The sequence below is a fragment of the Aulonocara sp. 'chitande type north' Nkhata Bay genome, linkage group LG3 (assembly GCF_057382095.1).
Source record: "Aulonocara sp. 'chitande type north' Nkhata Bay isolate Kocher_YH1m ecotype deep benthic linkage group LG3, A_spYH_male_GT1.1, whole genome shotgun sequence".
Taxonomy (NCBI): Eukaryota; Metazoa; Chordata; class Actinopteri; order Cichliformes; family Cichlidae; genus Aulonocara; species Aulonocara sp. 'chitande type north' Nkhata Bay.
In genome coordinates this window covers 13,475,671-13,496,728 of record NC_141346.1, presented here as the reverse complement: position 1 = coordinate 13,496,728, position 21,058 = coordinate 13,475,671, and the positions used below count along the sequence as shown (strand labels likewise).

Sequence of the window (21,058 nt, the reverse complement as noted above, 5' to 3'; positions counted from 1 at the left end):
ATCTTTCTTTGCCTTTAGACAATAATTCTGATGGCAAAAGAGCCAAACGGGACAGGCAAAAAAAAAAAAAAAAAAAAAAAGATCTCACTGTTGGGTTTGTAAGGCCATGTTACTCCTAAATTTCTATCTTGTTCAAAGAGAAGATATAAACAAAGTTCTAAGCTAATCGACCTTAGTGTTCTCCTTTTTTAAAAAGAATCGAAAAAGAATCGAATCGTTAAACAGAATCGAAAATGGAATCGGAATAGTGAAAATCGTATTAATGCCCATCCCTAATCATCAGTATCAAACTGTGACAATAAAAAAAAATCTTCATTAAAGCAACCAAGAATGGGATACGTTTGATGTGAATCTTTGGTAATGCATGGCGGAAGCTCTGTGCCAATTTTATCAACAAAATAAGGATTTTATCGTCTGCTGGATGCAGTACCTTGGCCTCCATTAACACTATGAGGAATCTTTGACATTTCGACCAAGATTCGTTCGTCAATGGAAATATTAAGCAAGTATTTAAGACTCTGGTCTCTTAGCCTATGACTGCTGGGATTGGCTCCAGTGCCCCAGCGACCCTTAAAAAGATAAGCAGAAGCAAATCGATGAATCTTTACTTTCTTCCATTTCTGCAATATTATTAAGAGTAGAAATATCCTGTCTGAGTGATGCTGAAAAACTTGTTCATGCATTTATTACTTCAAGTCTGGACTATTGCAATTGGTTATTATCAGGATGTTCTTTTTTGCGTTAGGACAAAGGTAGGATGCGATTGCTGCTGTTTTATCCATGTGTGGATGCACATGCCCAGCTCCCAAATTGTACCCAAATACTGTACCTCCCTCCATCCAACCATACACTTCTTTGGGTTTGCCATCAGTCCTGCCTGCCAAAGGGTCTCTGGGACCGTGACCAACCACTGCACATGCTCCACCACTATGAATCACTATGAATGATAACATCATCCAGGTAGCAAACAGCATAAGCAGTGTGAGGATGCAGCTGTAGCTCCAGCACGTGCTGGAAAATGGCCGCGGCTTCAAACAAGCCAAATGGAAGTGTGACAAATTGGTACAAACCATAAAGAGTGGAGAAAGACGTTTTTGATGATAATAATAATGGATTGCATTCATACAGCACTTTTTCCTCAGACCCTCAAAGTGGTTTACAATTCCACTATTCATTCACGCTCACATTCACACACTGGTGGAGGAAAGCTACAGTTGTAGCCACAGCTGCCCTGGGGCAGACTGACTGCGAGGCTGCCATTACGCGCCATCGGCCCCTCTGGCCATCACCAGTGTTTGTCTTTGGACTGTACAGACAAGGGAATCTGCCAGTAGGCGTTGGTTAAATCCAGCATCATAAACAACCAAGGAGTGCTTATAAAGTCCAGGTCAACCTTTGGCATGGGATAAGCATCAAACCATGAGACCTTGTTCACTTTGTGATAATCATCAAAGAACCATATAAAACCCTGCACTCACTCCTTAATTCCCTTGAAGTACCTTAAAAACAACCGGGCCCTCTCAACAGCTGGGACAAATCATCTGGCAAACAGATAAGCATAGGAGACCAAACACTGAGGAACAAATCCTCACTTCATCCTATGATAACAGCATTTTCAACATTTCCTCCAAATCCTTTTGCACAATTTGTCTCTTCTGCTCAGGCAACCTGTTAGGCCATGAACACACTTTCATGCCAGGCTGCGTTTCAAAAAGGTGCACAACACATCTGCAAACTGCTGTTGCAATGCAGGAACATCAGCTTTATTGGAATGTGTGAGATGTTAATCACAATGTATCTTAAACACACTCTCTGTTCAGTGTGAGTCTCCTCCTCTGATAAACCTCCACTGAAAACAGTTAAATTAGTTTGAATCTGAAACAAACTACTTGTTGTGAGACCAATTCTTTATTTTTCACACCAAACTATTTAATAAGACAAACTTTACACAGAGTTAATCAAATATAACTAATGCTTTAACATTATCAGGATTTCATAATAAAAACTACAGATTCCATCTGAACTCTGTGGAGCCTGATCTCAAGTCCAACTCTAAAACCAGAAGAGGATCTTTCTCTCTCTTCAGAGTCATTGTGATCCAGTGATTTCAGTCCTGCATGATCAGGCTGATGTTTGCACAGAGCAGATAATGAAGTGAAGGTTTTTGCACATTGGTAACAGTGAAACAGTTTATTTACAGTGTGGGATCGTTTGTGTTCGGAGTATGAACTGAGATTCCTGAAGCTCTTGTCACACTGGTCACAGCTGAAGTTCACTTCCATGTGTGTACATTCATGTTTGTTACGATGACCTGATTGTGAGAAGCTTTTGTCACAGTGTCTGCACTTGTATGGTGTCTCTTTTGTGTGGATTCACTTATGCTTGTTCTTTAAGCTCACGTGCAGTGGTGAAGGATGACGCACACTAGTCACAGGTGTGCTTTTTGACCCCAATGTGGAAGAGGTCATGTATTTTTAATGTACTTGGTGTGTGGAAGCCTCTCCCACATTCTTTGCAGTAGTTCATTTTGTCTCCAGTGTGGCTACGTTGAAGTGGTTTTAGGTCCTGTTGAAGATTGGAAGTTTTTCCACAAAGGTCACAGAGAAATTTTCCCACCACCACAGTGACGACAGGGCTGAGAACAGGATCCATCTGTGTTGCTCTGCTTCTAAACAAAGACACTGTAAGTCAACTCTGCCAACGTCCAATTACATTTTACTGTTTACATTACAAATCTCAGCTTACTGAGTGAAAATGATTCTTCATTTTTCCAAACAGTTCATTCAGAATAACTCCATAAGTTTACTGATCAGACTTGTTCCAAACACTCAGGTTAAAATTACAAGATAAAAAACTAAATACATCCTCACAGTAACTGCACTTGTAGAGTTACTTTCTGGTGTGGATCTGTTGGTGTTTATTCAGCTGATTTGGAGTTTTAAAAGTCTTCTCACACAGGTCACATTTGTAAGGTCTCTCCTCAATGTGGCTAAACATGTGTTGTTGTAGCTGTGCATCTGTTGTAAACGGTTTCCCACACTGATCACAGCAGTAAACATCATTTCCAGTGTGAATCAGTAGGTGAATATTTCGGTACTGTATGTTGTTGAAAGTTTTTCCACAAAAGTCGCAGCTGTACACCTTAATTCCAGAGTGGGTAACTAGATGCTTCTGTAAGTGTTCATTTCGAGCAAAAGCTTTAGCACACAAGCCACAGATGTACTCTTTAACTCCACTGTGGATGAGTTGGTGTGTTTTTAAGTGTCCAGCCCGTAAAAAAGACTTTCCACACAAGTCACAGCTGTATGCTTTAACTCCACTGTGGATGAGTTGGTGGTTTTTTAAACCTCGAGTCTCGGCAAAAGACTTTCCACACTCATCACAGCTGTAAGGTTTAACTGCACTGTGGATGAGTTGGTGAGTTTTTAAGTGTCCAGCCTGGGTAAAAGACTTCCCACACTCATCACAGCTGTAAGGTTTAACTCCACTGTGGATGAGTTGGTGTCTTTTTAAGCTTCCAGCCCGGTTAAAAGACTTTCCACACAAGTCACAGCTGTAAGGTTTAACTCCACTGTGGATGACTTGGTGACTTTTTAAGTGTCCAGCCTGGGTAAAATCCTTCCCACACTCATCACAGCTGTAGGGCTTCTCTCCCTTTCTTCTGTGAGGTTTGTCAGCCTCCTGAGAGTACTGACTTCTCGCTTCATGTTGGTCCTGCAGTGACAGAGATACAAACAGAGGCAGTGAGTGAAATGCAGTCATGGAACAAACTGTAACTCCCTCCATTGGTGGAATTTAATGTGACAAAAAACACATTGTTGGTGTGTTACCACCACCTTGTGGTGATAGTGTCACATTACAATGATGTGCAATGAGAGTTGTAATGAAAATGACATTCTTGAAGAAATACTGATAAGTAGAGGTGGGAATCACCATACATCCCACGATACGATATTATTGCGATTTTTAAAAAAAAATATTTTGCAATATTCAGATTCTGTACATAAAGGTACACTTCATCAATATTCATTTTATCTAATATCAAAGTCTCACACTCAGTCTTTCTCTCATTTCAGTCAGTTTTATTGTTGACAAACTGAACGGTTTGTATTACAGTCTAGTCCAACTTAACTGAATGCAACCATCTGGTACAATTACAGCTATTCTGAACTATGCAATTTAGGAAAACTATGCAGCCCATTCAGCAACTGAAGAATTTGAAAGTAAATTAAAACAAAATAGAATTTTACATTAAATAAAAAAGTTTTAAACTTAATTAAAATAAAACATGTCTTAAATTCAAATAAGTAAACTGTCATGTTTATTGCTGCCAAAAAAAAGTTAAACACATTTGGACAGTGAAGGAATGTCAGGATTCTTGCTCAGAAAAAGGATCAACATGCTCTGAAGTCAGAGCACAAAAACCTTTTTTGTAACAAAATATCGATTTCTGCTGTCCCTGTATCGATACATTATTAGCAAACAAAATATCACGATACTACACAGTATCGATTTTTTTCCCCCACCCCTAAGTGATAAGTGGAGAAAATCTTTAACTTCATAAAATTTTTTGAGTTCAACAGATGATATTGTTGTTTCAATATGTGCTGATAAAATATCATCTTTGTATTTTCTTCTAACTTCTGTGGTTTTTGGTTGTGAATGTAGATTCTGTATATATGGAGGAGCCCAGGATGGAAAAGATAAAGCTGCTGTTAATGTGTTATTAAAAACCAACCAGCTGTGCACACAGTTTCAATAACAGTGTAACTGTGATATTTTTCTCACCTTCTGTGTTGAAGACATTGTTTCCTCTGTAGTGGCTGAGCTGAGTCCAAATGGCTGAAATTGTTCCTCTGCTGCACCACCAGACCCTTCTCTTCCTGTTACTCAGCTGGGACACAAAAAGTATATATTTGTATTTTATCCCTGACAAAAAGAAGCAGAGCAAATAAACATTACTACACTCCTCAGTGACAACAATACCCATGAAGCTTCAAGGTAAAACCCCAGAAGCAACTACAAAAAGAAAGTCATCAGTTGCCTACAAGAACCTGAAAGGTAAAAAGCCACTGACTGTCCTGTATGTCACCGCCTTTACCCAGGGGATGCGACACCCTGTATATATGGACTTCCATAGTTTCACAAAGGAGTCCAGCTTGGAAATGTTGTAGCAGTATAAACTCAGCCAACTACAACATTTCCAAGCACCTCATTACCATCCTAGGGGAGCTAGGATGGTAATGAGGTTTTTAAAAAACATTTAAAAAAAATCACTTTGTTAATGTGGAATTCAAAAAGTATTTCACAAATGGAGAATGTATTCTACAATTCATTATTTAAGCACAGAATTCTTTATTTCGATGTGCGTGGCTCTTGTGGTCCTCCATATAGGGCTAGCAAAAATCATACCGTATTTTCACGACCATAAGGCGCACTTAAAAGCCTTAGATTTTCTTCAAAAAGTGCGGCGCGCCCTATAGCGCGGTGCGCCCTATGTGTTGTAAGGAGAACGTAGTAGAGAACACCATGAGAACGTTAAAGGGTGAAGTGTGGGCGTTGATCGTATATACCGGGACAATCGCACATACCTGTATAAAAGAACAGGTATGTGCGTTATGCAGGACATCGTTGTTTTAACAACCCTGAAAATGGCAAAGAGACACGCTTACGAAGCACAGTTTAAACTGAAGGCCATCAGCTACGCGGAGGAACATGGAAATCGAGCAGCGGCGAGAGAATTTAAGATTAACGAATCGATGGTTCGCAAATGGAGGAAGCTAGAAAACAAGCTCCGGCAGGTCAAGAAAACGCAGCTGAGTTTCCGCGGACATAAGGCGAGGTGGCTCGAGTTGGAGGAAAGACTCGAGCGGTGGATCATCGAGCAAAGAGCGAGCGGGAGAAGCGTTTCGACGGTCACCATTCGGCTAAAAGCAGTTTCACTTTCACTTTTTATGACACGGTGCCATTTTTCCATCCGGACCAGGACTACGGTAGCGCAGCAACTTCCAGCGGATTATAAGGAAAAGCTGGCCATCTTCCGCTCCTACTGCAGCAAACACATCGGCGACAAAAACATCCAGCCCAGCTACATCACTAACATGGACGAGGTCCCGCTCACTTTTGACATCCCGGTGAGTCACACTGTGGAGAAGAAGGGGACCAGCACGGTAGCGATACGCACAACGGGGTATGAAAAGTCTTCTTTTACTGTTGTGCTTGGCTGCCATGCTAATGGACAGAAACTGCCGCCTATGGTGATTTTTAAGCGAAAGACTTTGCCTAAAGAGAAGTTTCCAGCAGGAATCATCATTAAGGCAAATGAAAAGGGCTGGATGGATGAGGAAATTATGAAAGAGTGGCTGAGGGAGGTGTATGTAAGGAGACCAGGTGGTTTTTTCCACGCATCACCATCGCTGTTGATCTGTGACTCTATGCATCTCACAGCCGATGTGAAAAAACTAGTGCAACAAATGCACTGTGAGCTTGCTGTCATTCCGGGAGGCCTGACAAAGGAACTCCAACCGCTGGACATCGGTGTGAACCGCCCGTTCAAAGTAAGGCTGCGAGCGGCCTGGGAGCGATGGATGACCGGTGGAGACCACAGTTTCACTAAGAGTGGAAGGCAGCGCCGGGCGAGTTACGCCACAATTTGCCAATGGATTGTAGATGCTTGGGCTAACATGTCTGCTGGCACTGTTGTTCGAGCTTTCGCAAAAGCCGGCATCGTTTCCGAGGAGCCGCACGGCACGGAAAGTGACTCTGACGGTGAAGACAGTGAACCTGGAATGTTTGATGGAGATTTAGCGCAGCTGTTCAATTCAGACACAGAGGATGAGGACTTCGATGGGTTTGATTGATGATAAAAATGTGAGTACCAAACTCAGTTTTGCTCCTGCTTTATTTTTAAATATGCACACTTGTATGCTTGTGTGTTGTTGATGATGACGATTACCGGCAATAGAAATGTGAGTAAGGTACCGAATTCAGGTTTGCTCCCGCTTTATTTTTAAATACGCATACGGTACTTGTATGCGCCCTATGATCCAGTGCGCCTTATGTGTGTGTTAAATACAGTAATGGCACACATAACTGAGACTGCGCCTTTTAGCACAGTGCGCCTTATGGTCGTGAAAATACGGTAGAAGTGGCACACATCACATCATTGAAGGTGTTAACAACACCTTTACATCCACTTGGTGAACTCGCAAACGCTTAGGATTTAGCTGAACCTGACTTTAGATGAAACAAGAAGGACATATTGATTTGCTCTCCTGATATTGAGAGTGTAGTATTGATATTTTAACCTTTAAGGAGCACAAAATGTATTAATCCTACTAACACATACACGCATGTAATGAAGCTCAAGAAGACCAGATAGTATTTTAAGCCTGTGTTTCTGATTTCATGGTTCACTTAGTGGGATGAGAAGCAATATATGAACTAGTGGACTAATATTATATTAGGAAAGATGATTGAATTATAGCAGGGGTGAACAGAATGCAGCAGAGGGATTAAATTAGTGAGACTAGTAGATTCTTAGTTTCTTGTTCCTGATGTGTAGGGGAGGTTTTACCATGACATACACCTTGTTACATGGGATGAAACTTGCATTTTTGTTACCAAGTGGAAGTGAAAAGTCCTAAAATTAGGCTTTCATATTTTTACATTTTGTAGAATTTTATTTTATGTTTGAGGAGTGCACTGAAAGTTAGGTTTGAGAATCTGCTCTCCTTCAAGCAGGCCTGCATGATTGGAACTAAACGTGCTATACAAAACTGTTGCTTTAAAAACGATGGTAAAGTGAGCTTCTCCACCTTACAATGGGCTCTGGAGAAAGTCACCTATGTGGGACACGATTAGATAGTAAGTCCTAAGTCCCTTGTCTAAAAGGAATCAGCAAGGTAATCAATTCTGAATTCATCTTTTTTCTTTTTTGAAATGATGTCATGTTGCTGGCAGTTAGTGATGGGATTTCCGGCTCTTTTTAGAGAACCGGCTCTTTCGTCTCGGCTCACTAAAAAGAGCTGGCTCTTTCGCCTCCCAGCCAGCTCTTGAGGTTTTTTTGTTGCTTTAATTAATTTATTATTAACAACAATATAAAATTATGCACAAAAAAAATTACTAACGTAATTACTAGGGGTGCAACGATACACAAAATTCACGGTTCGGTTCGGTTCGATACTTTGGTGTCACGGTTCGATATTTTTTCGATACAAAAAAATGTTCATGCCTTTTTAATTTGTCATTTATTAAAATTATAAATATATATTTTAACTCAAAAGTACAGTTTTTAAATTTAACCCTAACCCTTGTGCGTGTTTTTTTATTTTGACAGCGAATGCGCACCTGCGGACTACTTATGTGCACCCCTGGTTATATAGCTCATCATATTGCAGCCACAGAAATTCTTTTGTCCATGAAACCATAAAGCTGCACTTTCTTTTTGCCTTATAGTCTGATTTGTCATAACTTTTCTGTTTTGTGGTAAGCTTTTCTTTGGCTGTCACTTCTTCACCCTGACCTGTCTTATTTGGCTCAGCAGAACTAAAATATATATCCTGCTGCTTTTACACACGCACTCACATAATGCTCAGCGATTCTCTGCGCGATCAACCTCTCACATGTTTAAGCTTGCTGCGGGAGATTTCACTTGTCATGCTTGCCCTGCGCTCTTCCTTCTGAGGATGCTGTCTGTGTGGAGCGCTCAGTGGATCTGCGCTCGACAGTGCAGCCTAGGCGGAGTAGTCGAATGCAGATTCACTGAGCGCTCCACACAGACAGCATCGTCAGAAGGAAAGTTGGAAAAGAAATTACAAATTTTGTATTGTTCGATACATATGCGTACCGAACCGAAAGCACTGTATCGAACGGTTCAATATCGATACGAATATCGTTGCACCCCTAGTAATTACACTGCGCCTAGCATCCTGGAGCACTTCTGTTGTGTTTTGTACGTGTTTTGGAGTTTGTGCGTGCCTCAGGGTTTATACATGCTTTGTCTCTAGGGACCACCGTAAATATACTTTTATTGATTCAGTCCACATAAAATGTAATAAATTAATCATATGATACAAAAACCAACTTTTAACTATTTAAATTTTCATCTTTTTCCTTTTAAACTAATTTAAAGTGAAACAAAACAAAACACTGCAAACCACAACACAATAAAATATTAATTAAAATATGAAAACAAAAAGAAGATGCATATTCTCTGTCATATGGGCCTGCATAAATAAACTTTCTGAATCCTTTATCATCTGCAACTGAAAATAGTTGTGGTTGATTCCTATACCTTTCTAATGGGATGTTGTTGTCCCTGGCTCTCTTTCTGTCTCGCTCTGTTCATGTGCTACTGCGAGCGTAACTACTGCCCCTCCCCCCTCTTCCCAGCGCAAAGCACAAGGCTCGCGTGTGGAGTGAAGCGGAAAAAAGTGTGACAGAGAAGGTGAGAGAAAGAAAATAAACCCTACAGCTCGTGACGCTCACTTCAAAGATCCGGCTCTGAGATTCATTTCGTTCGCGACCGACACATCACTACTGGCAGTAGAAACTTAAGTCGACAGAAGAAGTTGTGCTTTCACCAATAAACATACGGGGACTGACTGGACTGATAATGGGGACAAATGGTTGACTGACTTGACACTGATATGCAAGATTGTACCTACTCCAAGCAGACAAGGAAAGGGTTGATGTATGTATGTTTTTTTCAGGAACAGGAAGATGACAGCAACATCCTAGGGTCGCATGAACTTGTGGGCTATGAAGACTTAATCTTGTAATTGTTCATTTCTATGTGTATTTACCACCAGTATGTTATTTTCATGATGTGGTGGCAGATTTCTTTTCCTATGTTTTAATCATATCACATTAGTAATAGTAATTTTATTTTCTCACTTCAGTGTTCATCAGTTGTATGCATTCACATAGAATGTTATCACAAGTGGGCCCCATGTTATTGCACCTTCACAGTGGACCCATCGTAGACTGGAAGATCTCCAGGCAGCCTACTTTAAGGGAGGTGACAGGTGGTTGTAATTTTTCTCTGAGGTCAAGGATGAGCTGGACTGAAGGTATAGGGATACGTGATGTCCTGTGGAATGTTCTTTGTTTGAGAGTGTCTGTGAGGGTGGCGGCAAAACTTCAGAGATGATCCTTGTGTTGACTGGGATGTTCCCACCCAAATTGTAATGTGTTTATTAAACACACTTCAAACCCAGCTCACAGGGTATGTTGCAGCGAGTTTTCTAAAATTTCCATAACAGTTCGGCCTTGATGAGCAGGATTTCTCAGGTGAGTTTTGATGAATCACAGGCACGTGGTGACTGGCCATCCTGAGGGAAAATTGCCTCAGTCCCATCGTTCTTTTGTTTGCACAAAAGGGGGAACCGCGACATGTGCTTCAGCAACTCACACATGTAGGACGTTTTAACGAACTAGGAGAGAGACTGCAAAGAATTTGCAATGGAAGTGGAAACACCACTATGATTCTTAGTGTTTTGTTAACCCCTGTTTAAAGGACAAAAATTGAGTTTTGTTCTCCAAGCATTTTGTGTCGCCTTAAATCTCACAAGAATGACAGTGGAGGTCTGCCTGTCTTTAAATGAGTAAGAGCTGCCTCAGCCAGATCCCGCCCCCCACTCTATGGCTGTATTCCAATTCAGAAGAGGTGTCAAAATCCATAGGATGCATCCTACAAACGTACTTCAAATGCGGCCTCAAGAGGATGCAGCCCATGAATTTGGACATCCCCAGAGTCTGCAGCTTTGAAAGCGGGATTTGAAGGCCGATTATGTCACGTGATGAAGAGTTTCCAAATTCATGGGTGGGTGGGTTTTGATGGGTTTTTTTTTTAATATCTAAAGTAACATGGCTGCTATGAGGCCAGCTAGGATCCCTGTGGACCTTTCCCTACAAATGATCCAAGATGGATGGGATGAAGAGCCCATCGGAGGCATTGACTCGGACATCTCAGATATAGAGGACCCAGACTATTGTCCCCCCCCCCTGAACAAGGCCAGTCAGACACAGAGGAGTCCTCAGATGAGTCCTCTGAAGAGGAAATGGATATTGAGTCCAACAGAATGAGCCCCTCTTACTGCTCTAGCCACAATATTCTGAATTAGTCGGCTAGGGCTTGCACCTGGGTTTAGTACGGTCTCCCCTATAGATGTATGGAAGATGTTCATGTCTGATAATATAATAGAAGAGGTGCTGACATGCACAAACATGGAGGCACAAAGAGTCGCCACAGACAGGGGAAAAGAGTGGAAAAATGTAATCAAACATAAGCTCCTGGCCTTTATTTGATTGACCATTCTTGCAGGAAGTGAGAAGAACTGGGATATACCAGTCGGTGTGCGTTTTGGGAGTCCTCTGTTTAACCAATTGTACAAGGCCACTATGTCAATTCAAAGATTTGAAGATATTCGCCCGTCTTGCACTTTGATGACAAGAGGACCAGAGCCTACCGACTGAAAACAAACCACGTGGCAGCTTTCCTTTCTACATATGGGGCCTGTTCCTGGTCAACTGCAGGCAGAAATTCATGCTCAGTGATTGTGTTACAGCGGATGAACCAATTGTGCCTTTCAGAGGGAAGACCCAGCTTCTGCAGTATATACTGAGCAAGCATACAAAAGTGATACAAGTGATACAAAAACTCCAATTTCTTAAAATTAATGAAAAAATAAATAAAAATGAAACGGGCCTTATGTCACAAACATGTTTTATGAGGAATACCTCAAATATGAAAATATTACAACTCTTCATTTTAAAGATTTTGAAGAATAACAACCGAGTTTATAGCAAAATGCATTGATTTTATTTGGGGTCATTTTTGACCCCACTCGTGGAAGAGTTTAGGTATTGGTAGGTTGTGCATCCAAGGGTTAAACGTGCTGCTGTTGTTTAATGCGACCTCGCTGGTTTTCTCTTTCTGGCGCAGAGAAAAGCCAATCAGCTGGTCACTGATCAGTTTCATAACTGAATTAGCAGCTTTCTAGCTGAAGTAGTACGGGACAAACCGCCTTGCTTTTCACCTCAACTTTAGTTCGACTTCCTCGGCTGTAATTGGTCCAGCTCAATTCAGTTGATCATAACCAACTGGCCAATCCCCCACCATTCATTTATACCGTAAAAAAGAGAAAAGAAATAAAACCCCATCGGCCCATAAAAACGAAAAATCAAGGGCGGCCCACTGGGCAAATGCTGGGTATGCTCGATGGCCAGTCCAGCCCTGCCCGTACTGCCACACATTTGTTCGTCCAAAGCCAGTTAATCTGCGACGCCAGTTAAACTGGAACACCGGTCTCAGTCAAAATGCCCGGGTCGATTTTTTTATCCCAGTCCAGCCCTGGATGCATCTGGAGATCGTCCTATGAAGTCCTATTTCAATGACTAATTGCCCTCCCCCACGCTTGTACCCGTGGCTTCCTGTCACCGCGGTAAAGTGAGCCGTCATTTGTGAGCCGCGGTCAAGCCAGCCGCCTCTTATCCGCCGCATAAATTTCCTTGCGCTTTTACACCAGTCTTCACGGTAGCGCCTGTTCGCTTTATGTGCCGATTGAAAGCCTATACCCGCGCACACGTGCACGTGCGCGAACGCGAGCACGTGCGCACACAAATTACAATGAAACAGCCCGATACAGTTAATACAATTATGGAAATGTCAGAAATTCATTAAAAATCATCCTGAGTAGTTGATGTCCAACTTTCAACAGATTCCTTCTCTGGGACACCTACTGTACCTGTGTGCCAAGTTTCAGCCAGATTTACTGTAGAATTTCTCAGAAATTAAAGGAAACTTATATTCAACGCAATCAGCCAATACAATAGAATTATTGTCAATTTTCAAAAATTCATTAAAAATCATCCTGAGTAGTTGATGTCCAACTTTCTACACATCCCTCCTCTGGGACACCTACTGTACCTGTGTGCCAAGTTTCAGCCAGATTTACTGTAGAATTTCTCAGAAATTAAAGGGTACTTGTATCCAATGCAGTCAGCCAATACAATATAATTATGTCAATTTTCAAAAATTCATGAAAAATCATCCTGAGTAGTTGAGGTCCAACTTCCAACAGATTCCTTCTCTGGGACACCTACTGTACCTGTGTGCCAGGTTTAATCTCAATCTGCTGCATCAATAATTGTTTAATATTGATGGATCAAAAGTGCTGCTGAGAGAGTCATGACAGTGACTATAAAGAGACAGCATATTTGCTTTTCTTCACTGACTCGCTCTGAAATCCAGATTTTAATTTTGGAATATTAGGTGTACTTGTGGTTCCTATAGAATTTTAAGGTTGAACGGTAATCAGAGTCTTCATCTCTTAGACCTCTCTTCTGTGGATGCAGCTCACATCATTCTGTACAATACGATCATTTTTAATTCTACAACTGTTTATAACCTGCATAGTTCACATTTCTGTATAGCTGTATATCTCATATTCTGTATAGTTTTTTATATTTATATCCTGTTCATAGCGTGTAAATAGTTTGTACTCACTACAGCCTGTTACTATACTTATAGTTATAGCATATTCATAACATACCTTCATACCGTGTACATTGTAACATACCATAATAGAACCATTTCTGTAATATACTTACATACCTATATTATTGCTAATATATATTCTAATATATCTATATCATGGCTAAAGCACTTCTGGATGGATGCAAACTGCATTTTCTTGCCTTGTACCTGTGACATGTGCAATGACAATAAAGTTGAATTATATTCTATTCTAAATTAATTCAGAAGACAAACACCCGTCTCTGCTTTTGAGATTAGCATTAACACCTTCAGTTTTGACAAATAATACAGTTATAGTGGATCAGGTGCCCCTGAATCTTCCCTTATTTGTGCTGCAATAAGCCTAGGCTCTTGCGGGCTTCCAATCATGTATGAATTTTTTCCTTCTTTGCTCGTTCTGTGTTTATACACCTCTCTGCATTTAATCATTAGTTAGTATGCATCTCTTGCACAGTGTATATGTTTTCCTGTCTCCTTTTCATCAACCTCAGCCAGTCACAGCAGATGGCTGTCTCTCCTTGAGCCTGTTTCTGCCAGATGTTTCTACCTCTTCAAATGGAGTTTTTCCTTCCCACTCACACTAAATGTTAGCTCATATGGGGTACTTAAATTGTTGGGGTTTTCTTTGTATTATTGTTGTGTTTTTACCCAGCAACATAAAGTGTCTTTAGGTGACTGTTGTTGTGATTTGGCGCTGTACAGGGAGTGCAGAATTATTAGGCAAATGAGTATTTTGTCCACATCATCCTCTTCATGCACGTTGTCTTACTCCAAGCTGTATAGGCTCGAAAGCCTACTACCAATTAAGCATATTAGGTGATGTGCATCTCTGTAATAAGAAGGGGTGTGGTCTAATGACATCAACACCGTATATCAGGTGTGCATAATTATTAGGCAACGTCCTTTCCTTTGGCAAAACGGGTCAAAAGAAGGACTTGACGGGCTCAGAAAAGTCAAAAATAGTGAGATATCTTGCAGAGGGATGCAGCAGTCTCAAAATTGCAAAGCTTCTGATGCGTGATCATCGAACAATCAAGCGTTTCATTCAAAATAGTCAACAGGGTCGCAAGAAGCGTGTGGAAAAACCAAGGCGCAAAATAACTGCCCATGAACTGAGAAAAGTCAAGCGTGCAGCTGCCAAGATGCCACTTGCCACCAGTTTGGCCATATTTCAGAGCTGCAACATCACTGGAGTGCCCAAAAGCACAAGGTGTGCAATACTCAGAGACATGGCCAAGGTAAGAAAGGCTGAAAGACGACCACCACTGAACAAGACACACAAGCTGAAACGTCAAGACGGGGCCAAGAAATATCTCAAGACTGATTTTTCTAAGGTTTTATGGACTGATGAAATGAGAGTGAGTCTTGATGGGCCAGATGGATGGGCCCGTGGCTGGATTGGTAAAGGGCAGAGAGCTCCAGTCCGACTCAGACGCCAGCAAGGTGGAGGTGGAGTACTGGTTTGGGCTGGTATCATCAAAGATGAGCTTGTGGGGCCTTTTCGGGTTGAGGATGGAGTCAAGCTCAACTCCCAGTCCTACTGCCAGTTCCTGGAAGACACCTTCTTCAAGCAGTGGTACAGGAAGAAGTCTGCATCCTTCAAGAAAAACATGATTTTCATGCAGGACAATGCTCCATCACACGCGTCCAAGTACTCCACAGCGTGGCTGGCAAGAAAGGGTATAAAAGAAGAAAAACTAATGACATGGCCTCCTTGTTCACCTGATCTGAACCCCATTGAGAACCTGTGGTCCATCATCAAATGTGAGATTTACAAGGAGGGAAAACAGTACACCTCTCTGAACAGTGTCTGGGAGGCTGTGGTTTCTGCTGCACGCAATGTTGATGGTGAACAGATCAAAACACTGACAGAATCCATGGATGGCAGGCTTTTGAGTGTCCTTGCAAAGAAAGGTGGCTATATTGGTCGCTGATTTGTTTTTGTTTTGTTTTTGAATGTCAGAAATGTATATTTGTGAATGTGGAGATGTTATATTGGTTTCACTGGTAAAAATAAATAATTGAAATGGGCATATATTTGGTTTTTGTTTAGTTGCCTAATAATTATGCACAGTAATAGTCACCTGCACACACAGATATCCCCCTAAAATAGCTAAAACTAAAAACAAACTAAAAACTACTTCCAAAAACATTCAGCTTTGATATTAATGAGTTTTTTGGGTTCATTGAGAACATGGTTGTTGTTCAAAAATAAAATTATTCCTCAAAAATACAACTTGCCTAATAATTCTGCACTCCCTATATAAATAGAATAGAATAGAATCGAGTACTTCAGACCGGGAGATTGGCAAAATGTATAAATAGGATGGCGATTAGGGGAATTGGAGACAGCTGTGTAACACAGCAGGGATACATTGGGAATAAGAAGACAGTGGACGTAAGACTCAACACAAGAACGAGACAAGAGGCCACCAAACTAAAACACAGACCTAAGATACACGAGCTTGACACAGACAAAAGCATAAACAGACATGAAGACAAGACTGGCTTTAACACTAGAGTGTTTTCACAAGTCTTCCATCCACTTGTGGAATGCTGAAAAAGAACTACACTTAAAAGCTTACTTATGGAACTGAAAACAAAAGAATACATAATGTAAACATATCATCAAATAATCCAGGACTCACAAACAATGATATGATGAACAGAACTATAAAAAACAAAACTGAGAAATGCTTGGTAAACTGACCAAGGACTATGTCATCATGTCATTTTTTAAATATCATGGTTAATGTGTCCTGATTTGTAGATAGTGCCATCTTACAAATACCAGGAAATCCAACTGGGTGACAAGCCAGAGTTGTCTGCCCACACACCCACTGACTAGAAAAAGGGTTGAAACCTCAACTACTCAGGATGATTTTTAATGAATTTTTGAAAATTGACATAATTCTATTGTATTGGCTGATTGCGTTGAATATAAGTTTCCTTTAATTTCTGAGGAATTCTACAGTAAACCTGGCTGAAACTTGGCACACAGGTACAGTAGGTGTCCCAGAGAAGGAATCTGTTGAAAGTTGGACCTCAACTACTCGGGATGATTTTTAATGAATTTTTGAAAATTGACAATAATTCTATTGTATTGACTGTATTGAATTGAATATATGTTTCCTTTAATTTCTGAGGAATTCTACAGTAAATCTGGCTGAAACTTGGCACACAGGTACAGTAGGTGTCCCAGAGGAGGGATGTGTTGAAAGTTGGACATCAACTACTCAGGATAATTTTTAATGAATTTTTGAAAATTGACATAATTCTATTGTATTGGCTGATTGCGTTGAATATAAGTTTCCTTTAATTTCTGAGGAATTCTACAGTAAATCTGTCTGAAACTTGGCACACAGGTACAGTAGGTGTCCCAGAGGAGGGATGTGTTGAAAGTTGGACATCAACTACTCAGGATGATTTTTAATGAATTTTTTAAAATTGACATAATTCTATTGTATTGACAGTATTGAACTGAATATAAGTTTCCTTTAATTTCTGAGGAATTCTACAGTAAATCTGGCTGAAACTTGGCACACAGGTACAGTAGGTGTCCCAGAGGAGGGATGTGTTGAAAGTTGGACCTCAACTACTCAGGATGATTTTTAATGAATTTTTGAAAATTGACATAATTCTATTGTATTGGCTGATTGCGTTGAATAGAAGTTTCCTTTAATTTCTGAGGAATTTTACAGTAAATCTGGATGAAACCTGGCACACAGGTACAGTAGGTGTCCCAGAGAAGGAATCTGTTGAAAGTTGGACATCAACTACTCAGGATGATTTTTAATGAATTTTTGAAAATTGACATAATTCTATTGTATTGGCTGTATTGCATTGGATACAAGTACCCTTTAATTTCTGAGGAATTCTACAGTAAATCTGTCTGAAACTTGGCACACAGGTACAGTAGGTGTCCCAGAGGAGGGATGTGTTGAAAGTTGGACATCAACTACTCAGGGTGATTTTTAATGAATTTTTATACAAAGCGAAAAGGCGCTACCGTAAAGACTGGTGTAAAAGCGCAAGGAAATTTATGCGGCGGATAGGAGGCGGCTGGCTTGCCCGCGGCTCACAAATGACGGCTCACTTTACCGCGGTTTCCTGTCCTGGGGGTTGGTTGTTCTCCTGCCCTGCACCCCATCCTTTTGTTCTTACCCCCTAGCAACCGCCATATTCTAACGTTGCAAGCAATCACAAACTCTACAGTCTGTCTAACTCCAATGTATAGCAAGCAATCTATTATTTCTCAACAGAGCTAAACTCAACATAAACTGAACCCACATTAAAGTTAGCTCGGTGCTTACCTTTAGATGAGCCCACAAACCGAGAGAAACTCCGTGATGAAGCTGGAAGTCTTAAGAAACAGATCAGGGAGCAGAGACCCACGTGGTTCACGCTGATCTGAGCTACGATCCAGGAGACAAGGGTGTGGAGATCGATGCAGATATTAATCCCAACGTTGGTAGTTGTATATGTTCCTGTAAGTTTACTACTCCACTCCCGTTTCATGGAAAAAGCAGCTCTCTCTGCTCGACTCCTCTCCTGCACACACACTTTGCTCCGCCTCCTTTTCCGGCTCTGCTGTGATTTGTTGCTGTGCGGCCACGTGACTCAGCTGGGCAACGTAACCACGTGGGTGTTATTTAAAATTTCAAAATTAGGGCCTATCTCATTTTCCCAAACTCTTTTCCTTGGCTTCGAAGAAAACGTCATCGTGGGAAGGAGAATTGCTAAGGACTCAGGAAAAGAGAGGAGCGGTGCTGAGAATTGGAACAGCCTTACACTTGTCTCTCTGTAACAATGTGACACCGGATGTCCGCCTGTTGAAATTACATTGTGCTGAAGATGGACTACAAAACAAACATCTTACTTCGTCACAATGTGTTCTAACCCTGTTGTTTTATGGAAGTCATATAAACGAGAACAGCCTGTTAAAATATCCCTTCATTACAACGTTTGAATGTTAAAGAAAAAGGAACATTTAGGGTCAGATTTACTAACATCTGCAGCAGCTCAAACACGTCTTTTGATCGTTGCTGCTGTATTTACTAAAGAGACTCTTAGCTTTTTAAAATTCAGTGACAGAAAGACTGAAGTCATAGCTGGACTTGCCATCGGGCATTTGCCCGGTGGGCCGATGGTTATTTTTCGTTTTTCTTTAATGGTATAAACAATGAAATGTGGTGGATTGGCCAGATGCTGGCCGATGTGTAAAAAAGTTTGGTGCTGATAGTGGCGGAGCTTCCACAGAGGCCAGGAGTTGGATGAGGGAAAGGGGAGGCAGGAGAGATCAATGACAATAGAGCATGTGTCCAAATTCATGGGCTGCATCCTCCTGAGGACCCGGCCTTCGCGGTCTACGTGGGCCGGGTCCTCAGAAGGTCGGGTAGGCCGGAAGTAAACGGCTGGGGAAATTGGACGGTCTAGCCTTCTGATTAGCTTCACCGCTGTCTCGGTGGAGTTTAATAAACTCGGCCGTCTGCTCCTTGCTATCTAAAATATAACAGGACACTGGCGTAAATTCTCGACCGTCTCACACTTCTGTTTAATCAGTTTTCTGCTTGACGTTTATTCAGCTGTGTGAAAATCCTGGGGGATTAATAAAGTTTTATTTTATCTAATCTAATCTAATAACTTTAATCTCAGCCAAACCGATTTACTCACGAGCAAATAAAACACTGAAAAAAGCCCAACAATAACATTTTTAGGTTATTGTTGGGCTGGTGGGTAGCAGATGCTCCGAAAACGTCGAAGCACTTTTGCAAATATGCGATATCTTGATAAACCGAGCAGATATTTGATGTTTACAAAGCTACTTTCTTGCCTGAAAATATGTTAAAAGTTTATTTTGTGACCCAGAAAGATTAGTAAGAGTAATTTTAAAACTTAGTAGCGGCCGCCATTGCTGGAAACGTTTTTTTTTTTTTTCAAACTTTATTGAGCTTACAAAATGAACAGCCAGTCATTCCAGTTCAGCCTGAATAGTGGACATACAAGACAAACAAAAGCAACAATATACAGTACAATGAAACAAGCAGGACAAATAAATAAAGGAGAGAAAAAAGAAAAAAAAAGGGGGGGGGGATGTGACAGACTTCATAATTTAGTACTTGTGACAGCTCATTTGTTAAACATTTCTGAATGAATTTCAATCAGTGATAAACCTTTCTTATTGGAAGTTAATTTAAGAGAGTTTAAATAATATTCAATTTCAATCAAAAACAAATTAAATGATGGGGTTGAGTTTTGAAATTTACATTTATGTATATGGAATTTCCCTAATAAGATATAAAGATTGACAATGGCACATTTTTCTTTTTCTTTAGTTTCAAAATAAGTGATAATGTTCTTCCCTTCAATTTTGATTTCGTATGTTGTCTTGCACAGTATATAATTTTCAAGCTCTCTCCAAAATGTAGCACTATATAAACAGTCATAAAACAAATGAGTAACACTTTCAAGTTCAGTTGCCATTGCTGGAAACTGGAGTTTGGCTGGGCCGCGCCATGACGTAATCGGTCTACAAATGCGGCCTCAGGAGGATGCAGCCCATGAATTTGGACACGACCAATAAGTCGTACAGCTGGGTGGGTGCTGTGTTACTGATGGTGAACTTTATTGTATTCATAAGGTTAGTTATTGGGTTGCCAACCGTCCCGTGCAAACGAAATCATCCCGCATTCAGAGAAAATATTACGCGTTTCGTATTGAGCTGAAAAGGAACACAGTTTGTCCCGTTCTTCAGGTAGAATGGAAGAAGACACAAAGCTGGATTTATTCTGTCGTTACTCGGGCTCCCCTGTCATTCTCTCGCCTGTTGCAACTTCAATCGTGAAACTGATCAATGATCGGCTTTTCTCTCTTGTTTGTTTATCGCGCTAAACAACAGCAGCACGTTTAAGCTTGATCAGCTGTTGTTAGAATTCATTTGATTTTAATTTCTAGTATCAGCTGATGTTTGATGGAGCCACAGCTGAAAAAAAAGGGCTGGTCCTAACCATGAGATGTCCTTACTGAGTCATCAGAGCTGAACTGGTGATGGAGAAACAGGTTTACCTTTTAGGTGACATGAATGAGTTGAAGGGAAGTTATGAACTGTTTCTGAGAGACAACTAACACCAAGCTCCTTTTTTTTTGTGTAGCTGACAGCTGGTAACTGTGCAGGGGCGGATCTAGCACAGCTTTTGCCAGGGGGCCAGGTAGGGCATTAACAGGGAGAGGGGGACACAAAGATATACTTTTCTCTCTTACTCTCGTATAAAATATTTAGCTTTTATTAAATAGTTATCTGAATCTTACAACCAAAGTTTGTATAATAATACACAAGATTGGCTGTAGACCATTGTTAACCCTTTAGAGCCGATCGGAGCGGGAACGCTCTGTTATGCGTAACTATTTTTAAATCCCAGTAGCACTGCAACCACGTAAGCTAGCGCAAAAATTTTTTTTGCATATGAAACCGGAGGAGTTGTACTTACATCTGATGCCATCAGCGTGTCCTAGGTCACG

At 40.9% G+C, this 21,058-nt stretch overlaps 1 protein-coding gene and 2 pseudogenes across 2 annotated transcripts in view; 1 reads left to right on the top strand and 2 right to left on the bottom strand.

The window, feature by feature from the left end:
* The window catches only part of LOC147334038 (polymeric immunoglobulin receptor-like), a 419,044-nt gene that overhangs the window by 74,203 nt on the left and 323,783 nt on the right, over positions 1-21,058 (top strand). The window lies entirely within an intron of this gene.
* On the bottom strand, positions 1,986-2,766 carry LOC147334051 (uncharacterized; annotated as a pseudogene).
* Positions 2,607-18,081, bottom strand: LOC147334050 (uncharacterized; annotated as a pseudogene). Its single transcript, XR_015128412.1, has 3 exons — positions 17,854-18,081; positions 4,789-4,894; positions 2,607-3,714 (listed from the first exon to the last, which is right to left on the bottom strand). The product of XR_015128412.1 is annotated as an uncharacterized LOC147334050 (transcript).